The following is an 8,025-nucleotide window of genomic DNA, read 5'->3' as shown; positions in this document are numbered from 1 at the left end:
CTCATGACAAAAAAGTTATCAGAAGAATTGTGATAGTTCAAGATATGCAAAAGTTATGGGAGACCAACTTCCTGTAGGTGGCTGTGGATACAGGAAGTGGCATATCTTAGCCACAGTTATTCCGATGATGACGAAACTTGAAAAAAATTGTTCGGCATAGGGGGCTGTGCATCCATGTCAAAGTTTGAGGGAATTGGACATTGGCACTGTTTCAACTTTTTTATTAATTAGCCACATCGCAATAAATGGTAAACCTGCTTTGTCTAACTACTCTTGGGATGTGAGTCCGATCTGCACGAAAACTTGCTGTACCATCGTAACACAAATTTATCCCAAGACTATATATTATTCTATATGCAGTATATTTTATTATTATTATACTATTATTTATTGCTAGAGAGTTTAATTTTTCAAAACAAAGGGACATCAGACTAGTGGGCTGTAGGACCAAAAAGAATTTTTCGAGTTATTGAGAGATCGGAACAATGGAGCGTTGGAGAAATGGGCAACCGGTGAGCTTAGGCTAGTGGTGGTAAAGTGCAGGGCCAGGCACAATAACCCTAAGTCTTGTTTTCACAGTGAGGATGCCAGAAAACCAGCAGAGACATTCATTCTGTTGTCGGTGTGTATAACTTTTTTTTTACTTTTTGGGGGGGATTTTCTGTCATACTTTATCGTTTTACTTTTAGTACATGACTGTTTCATGCAGTATGCATACAATTGTGTCTCACTATTTCTTCATAACATTACGCCATGAACGTTGACCCTCTTGCTCACATATGCTGCGCTAGGGATTGTGGGACAGCATGCTGGCTTGCATACTGGATGCAGCAGGACATCCTCATGTTTTTGGCATACTACATTAGACGTACTACGTATTGGGACGTACTAAATATTTTTCTCGCAGACTAAATAGTATCGTAGTATGGGTTTTGGAATGAAGGGACAGTTAATGGTGTTTCATGCTTCTTGCGGTCAGCGCGGTTGGGGCGGTGTGGTTGTCGATATCATGAAATGGTGTCTGAGCGATGTACACCTCCAAGATTATTTCAATGAGTGGCTGCAGATGAGAAGACGTCTGTTCTTGGAGCTGACTCCTGCTCTTACCGTTTGCGGCGACCATGCTGCATACGCACCACCCTGACCGTGCTGACAGCAAGAAGCATGGAACCCATTTTAAACTAACAGCTTTTTAATCAGGTGCTGCAATTGCTGCATGTCAACAAAATATTACCTTATACACAATCAAGTACAGTCCAAAACCAAAGCATGAACACTGTGTTCTTTCCCTCTCTGTATCAGATGACTCTCGGCTTCAAAGACTTCATTTCCTCATGTGAATCATTAAACTTTCATCTAGTTCAATTTAAATCTGTTAAACAACTATATCTCCAACAATTTGGCTTGACTGTATGTCATTTGTCACACAGTAAGCATGCACAGTTGCATGTTTAAGTTACCTATAATTACTGACTGTGCTATTTGCAATTAATACAAGCTGCCATGTTTGGCTCTGTAGGAGTTAATTATGTCAGCAGGCTCCTTTGGGAGTAGTGATGGAATAAATAGGGAAACTTGTTCCCTATAGCGTCAGAAACAGAAAGAAAAACCAACATACAGTATGTGTTGATAAGGTGTTGTTCAATTATGAGCCTCCAGAACAGCTACAGATTCCATGTCTGTGGAACTTGTCTTTTGAACTCTACTGAAGCATTGTCCTACAAGACATTCCCTCATCTGATGTTTTGATGAGGGGGGGGGTGCTGTCAAAGCTGTCAGTTGGTTTTAGATCTGGTGTAACTGTACATTGTGTTAGAATAATTACATCATCAAGAATAGACGGATAATTACATTATCAAGAATAGACGGAGACCACTGTTCTTGGGAACACAAGGAGAGAGTTTCCACACTTCAGAATAGTACAGAAAATGGAAGATCTCCACAGCCGCTAATTTATTCAAAGTGGATGTTAATACAAAGTCATAAAAAAGTCGATGTTGTCAGTTTATCTCATTGGGTCTGGGAATCTCCTCTGCCTGCTCTGAAACGTCCTGTGCCTTTCACAAAGACAGACAATGGCTCCATGGTAATCTTGTTTAGAGTGATCAGTACGATATGGCATTCTTATGCAAACAGTTTTAATAATAATCAAAGAAAAGTCTGTATCATATTTTTTCTAACACATTAAATGAATCCCGTAATTTGGCTAACTTACACTCAATGTTTTAATCAGTATTTTGGCATGTCTGAATTCACTCTTTTGATTAAAATGGCCAAGATGTGGGCGCTCACACTGTTAACATAGGATCACAGATTAGTTTTATACTATCTATAACTCCAAAAAGATTTGAGTCAAACAAGATGGCTGCTTCCTCAAAAGAGTTTACCCAACTTAGAATGATGCTTTGTGCACTATATTTTAAAAAAGACAGTTAAAAGAAAAATGAATACGAAGCTGCCGATGGCTGGCCCATGTGGGCAGTGTGATATGCATCTTCTACAGTGAAGCACAGTTTCATTGTCTTCAACCAAATATCACTCCCATAATGTTAAATATAGCTCACTAAAATATATAAAGAATCTGAAGTGAAGACATGTGAGAAATGGGATTGCTGGTCAAACTGCAGATGGATGACCAATATTTCTGACCTGTCCAAAATTCATCTGACCCTCCAACAGATAGTTTATTCATCAATCAGGTGCTGCAACCCCCTTCAAACTAGTTTGAGTCTGAACTGCGGCCCCCTCTTTCTTCCCTTTCCTGCCTCGTGCTGTCTTGTCAAATAGAGGCCAAATGCCCCAAATAATAAGTAACAAAATGATGACTGATTAGATTCTAAAATCAGATGTGGATGACTAATTTGGGGTTTAGATCTAGGTTAATATGTACAGTGTCTTCCCAGTAGTCACTGTGAATGTCAAAGCATTTGATTTACATCTTTCTACCATTGTAGAAGAATCCTTGAGAGGCTGTTATGAAAGATAATGCTAAATCAAGGCTATCATTATAAGTAATGGGCACACAGAACTTTACAACAGTACTACTACTACTACAAAATGAACTCTTTGAGTTTGCATATGGGACCTGGCTATTGTTTTAAGACAGACTTGAGAAGATTCTTAGCCTATTCTTTTTTTAATATAACCTTTATTGTGTCAATACATATTGTTGGTTCAGTTCAACTAAATTAAACATCTTGACAGTTCTTAAACGTTTTACATTTTGTTATACTTCACTTAAACAGTAAACAATGTGCATCCAAAAATATATACAGTATCCATCCATCTTCGTCCATCCATCTTCCTCTGCTTATCTGGTGCCGGGTCTCCAGCAGGAGACCCCAAACTTTCCTTTCCGGAGCCACATCAACATGCTCCGACTGGGGGATCCCGAGGCATTCCTAGGCCAAGTTGGAGACATAATCCCTACATCTAGTCCTGGTTCTTCCCCGAGGCCTCCTCCCAGCTGGACGTGCCTGGAACACCTCCCTAGGGAGGCGCCCAGGAGGCATCCTTACCAGATTCCAGAACCACCTCAACTGGCTAATTTCGACGCGAAGGAGCAGCGGCTCTACTCCGAGCTCCTCTCGGATGACTGAGCTTCTCACCCTATCTCTAAGGGAGATGCCAGCCACCCTCCTGAGGAAACCCATTTTGGCCGCTTGTACCCTGGATCTCGTTCTTTCGGTCAAGACCCAGCCTTCATGACCATAGGTGAGGCTAGGAACAAACACTGACCAGTAGATCGAGAGCTTTGCCTTCTGGCTCTTTTCCTCACAACGGTGCAATAAATTGAATGTAATACCCCCCCCCCCGCTGGGCCGATTCTCCGTCCAACCTCCTGCTCCATTGTCCCCTCACTCGCAAACAAGACCCCAAGGTATTTTAACTCTTTCACTTGGGTTAAGGACTCATTCCCTAGCTGAAGAGGGCACTCCATAGGGTTCCTGCCGAGAATGGTATATACATATATATATATATACACTGTATACAGTAGATGCATACACACACATACACATGTATACACCCAACCATATAGACTTAAAAAAGCCTAATCTTTGCTCAATGCTCAAATGTAACGTTGAACATTTACTAACAGTGGTCAGCAACCTTTACTATCAAAAGAGCCATTTTCAGCAACAATATTTATTTTACGATTAACATCATACAGTTTAATTCAATTTTCAATTCAATTTTATTTATAGTATCAATTCATACTAAGAGTTATCTCAAGACACTTTACAGATAGAGTAGGTCTAGACCACACTCCCGAATTTACAAGGACCCAACAGTTCTAGTAGTTTCCTCCAGAGCAAGCAACAGTGCGACTGGGGCGAGGAAAAACTTCCTTTTAGGAAGAAACCTGGGACAGACCCAGGCTCTTGGTAGGCGGTGTCTGACGGGCCAGTCGGGGTTAGAATGAATAGTAGCAATACCAGTCCCGAATAAATAGTAATTGTAGTAGTTCTTTTACAACTTAAACACAATACATCCTTTTCTCCAGTAGTGTTCTCTGTGTAGATGCGTGTTGTTTGCCTCAATCCATCTCCACACCTGTTATTTGCCTCGGCTAAGTCAGCGTCACACAAGCACCCCCCATCCCCCTCATGTGACGTGTCAACACTAGCCCTGTCCATCATCCACTTCTCTAAAGACACCAGACTGATATCATTAACACATTTAATCACATTTAGTTTATATTGCATTTTTTCAAATGCCACTAAAGCCATTTTACAAGCCCACTCTGTTTGGCTTTATTAAACCAGCTGCTAATGTGCTTATCTGTATTATATTTATATTGTGTTCCGCTTATTGACCCGTCTCCCAGAAGAAATGGTCTAGAGCTTAAACCTGGGTCCCTGCTGTCTTACATAGGTTATCATGTATCCCAGGTCCAATATTACTGGACCTTATCACACGAACATAGGACATGAAGGAATTACATTTCCAACAATTAGATGTGTCTTTCAAACCAAGTCAAAACAATCTAGAGGAAGTCCAAAAGAAGAGATGTATATCATGAACTGCATGAGGCGCACCCTCACATTGCATGACATTGTTTCAATATCCCTACAAATTCCCACTCCTCATTATCCAGTGTAATACTTAGATCCCTTCGCCATGTCTTTTGGAGGGCTGACCAGGCTCCATCCTGCACGTTCTGCACAAGCATAGAATAATACCCAGAAGCTTCATGACCTTTTCAATATTTCATCATCACCTTATTTAAACATTCTGGTGCCTTCGGGGCAGACAAACTGCATCCAAATATCCCCACTAACAGATGGCAAAGTTGCAAATCTGTGAAAATGACGTACCACATACTAAAAGGATTAAAATATGCCACAAAGATACAGATTCCCCAATGTAATTCCCTTTTCCAACCAATCCCTCCAAAAAAGGGAAGATCTTGCAATACATAAATTTGGATTCCGTCAAATACTTGATGAAGCTTTTACATATGGATCCAGTTCAAACAGCTGGGCCACTTTAGTCCAAACTACTTTTAGTGATTATCAGCGAAAACATGTTTTAAAAATTTGTCTAGAACCAGAAAACGTATTTGAGTCTTCTAAAAAAAGGTTTGATTCGTATAATTAAGGTGTCTTTGACTGCCTTTGCTGACAGTGGCAAAATTTAGAGGACAAGGCTGTAGAGGTACTGTACGTATGCCTTGACATACATTTTAGTTGAATAAAATGTTATGTAAATTGATTATATAAGAATCACTTTAGGCCTACAACAATGACAATTATAATTGCTGTCATTTATTTCCATTTCATTTTTGTCAAAGTCATAGAGAGCGTTATCCAGAGCCGCAAGTCTACAATTTTATGACGGCTCCATCTACAGATTTAAACTTCAACAAATGATTCACAGACAAACATCTGTGGTTTCCATCATATCGATAGCAGTTATGGTCAGATACATCTGCACTGCCCTTCTTGATAGAGCCACCTGAGCATGGACCATCCTGTAATTATCCGTTTTATCCCTGTGTCTGTGGCCTAAACACACACAAACACACACACACACACACACACACACACACACACACACAGGAGATTCACCTCAGACTGTCACTGTCTGGGATTCTATAAGCCCCCTGGATCACCAGGACAGAGAGAGAGAGGAAGAGAGAGGATGAGACCAGCTAATAGAGCTGTGTTACTAAACATCATCCAGACTAGAGTTACCATCAAATCTTGGAAAATACCTACAAATCCATTTTACCCAGACAAAGAGGGGGAGAGAAAGAGAGAGAGAGCCTCCTTCTCTTCCCACTCCTCCTCCTGTCTAGAGGGAAAAATGAGCGGAGCTTCTGAAAGGCAGCCCCTACTTAACCGCCTCCTGAGTCTGTCTTATAATGTCAGAAACTGTCTGAAGAGGAGAGTCTCTGTGAGACACGGCGCTTGTTTTCAGCTCACTCGCATAAGAAAGTTATTGTTATAGATTTTTCACTATGAAGCAACAAAGTGTAGTTGTAGTTAATGTAGTTTCTTGGAATTTAAAGGATACGTTTGAAGATGTTCTATTTTGTTCTTCTCTTCATAAAATCCTCAAACCACCGACCAATACAGGGCCAATATCGCCAGTACGTGTATGATACCGATACTTTTTAATAATTAAGATGGATACATTTTCATGACCTAAGAGTTTTTTGTGATTTTACATTTGGATTATTAATAAGTTAAAACCAAGGATAGTATTTTCACATGCTTGTATAAATGTACCACTGTATCTAACAGCCTTTTTACACATTATACAGCTTGTCATCATTTCATTTTCCTCTCTGCCATTCTGTCTCTGTCCTGCTTGTGTGTGTGTGTGTGTGCTGCCTGCTTGACGCCACCGAGTCCCGTGCCGATACACCGTCGAATCACAAGAGGGGGGGGAGGAGCAAAGAATGCCTGCTCCGCTGTGACAGGAGCAGCACTCACACAGACACAGACAGCCAGGTCGCCTCTGAAACTGAACTATAGCTATGATCTTACTGCACTGGTAATACCAACGTTGGTATCGGTATTATCCATATTTGGAATGATCCGCCCACCACTACACCACATTTGAGCAAAATTGAAATTTCGAACGTCAAGCAAATTTCTCTGCATTCTGGTGAATTTTTCAGAAACAATTTGTGCGTTCTCTGCATCAAGTTATAGTCCAAATGTCTTTATTTATGTAATGGAAATTATGTTTTTAGGATGGGGTTACAATGGCCAGATTACATTGGGGGGGTTGTAACCCCCCTCCCCTGTAAATTAAGACTATGCCACATAAACTGTCTTGCTTCCCCAAAATCTTACTAGAACACCAAATGTAGATTCAATCGCCACTAAAAAACTACTTTGTCATGTTTAGTTGTGTTTTATATTATATACTAAACACAAAACACAGCTCAGGATGGTGGAAAAATATTTTTTAAAGTATTTCGTCTTACTGTATACCACAGTATTGGACATCACAAAGTTATTACAATGTATAGAGGTTTAGTCCTCTCTCACCCCTTTCATATCTTCAGTTGTCCTGTGAAAATAAAGGCTTACAAATTCCCCAAAAACTAATCTTAAAAAAATTCATGAACATTCATTCATGAATGTCTGCAGAAAATTTAACCCTAGACCACCCTACACAAGACAAGACGACTACAGTGTGGTTATTAAAAAGTCAAACATTATTTGCGGGCCCATGAATTGTTGTGAACACTGAGTTGTGAGTCGTCCAACATGAACGTAAATCCTGGGGCTAGTGATCTGCAAAACATCAACGTCTACCAACATCTGCTAGTTATTTTAGTCTGGATCACATCGGTGGACCAATTGACTGACATTTACGTCCCTAAAGCTAGCCATTAGCGTGAATGAAAATATAAAATAACTCCATAATTGTCCTTAATGTACAAACAGACTAATCTTTGGCTGCATATTGTTTCTAAATCACTCTGCAAGTTGTTGGATCCAACTAAAAGATCTGTTTTGAACATTTGATCATTCACTGCAACAAACTGGAGGAAGTATTGAAAAT

General features: G+C 40.1%; 1 long non-coding RNA gene across 1 annotated transcript; it reads right to left on the bottom strand.

Annotated features, from left to right (window-relative positions):
* Positions 1–212: 212 nt before the first annotated feature.
* LOC116695383 (uncharacterized) lies at positions 213–7,818 on the bottom strand. The gene is made up of 3 exons (XR_004333444.1): positions 7,808–7,818; positions 4,033–4,040; positions 213–306 (listed from the first exon to the last, which is right to left on the bottom strand). It is a non-coding gene; the product is annotated as an uncharacterized LOC116695383 (long non-coding RNA).
* Positions 7,819–8,025: the final 207 nt, after the last annotated feature.

This window comes from Etheostoma spectabile, chromosome 9 (assembly GCF_008692095.1).
Source record: "Etheostoma spectabile isolate EspeVRDwgs_2016 chromosome 9, UIUC_Espe_1.0, whole genome shotgun sequence".
NCBI classification, from domain to species: Eukaryota; Metazoa; Chordata; class Actinopteri; order Perciformes; family Percidae; genus Etheostoma; species Etheostoma spectabile.
This window is presented reverse-complemented; position numbering and strand designations above follow the sequence as displayed.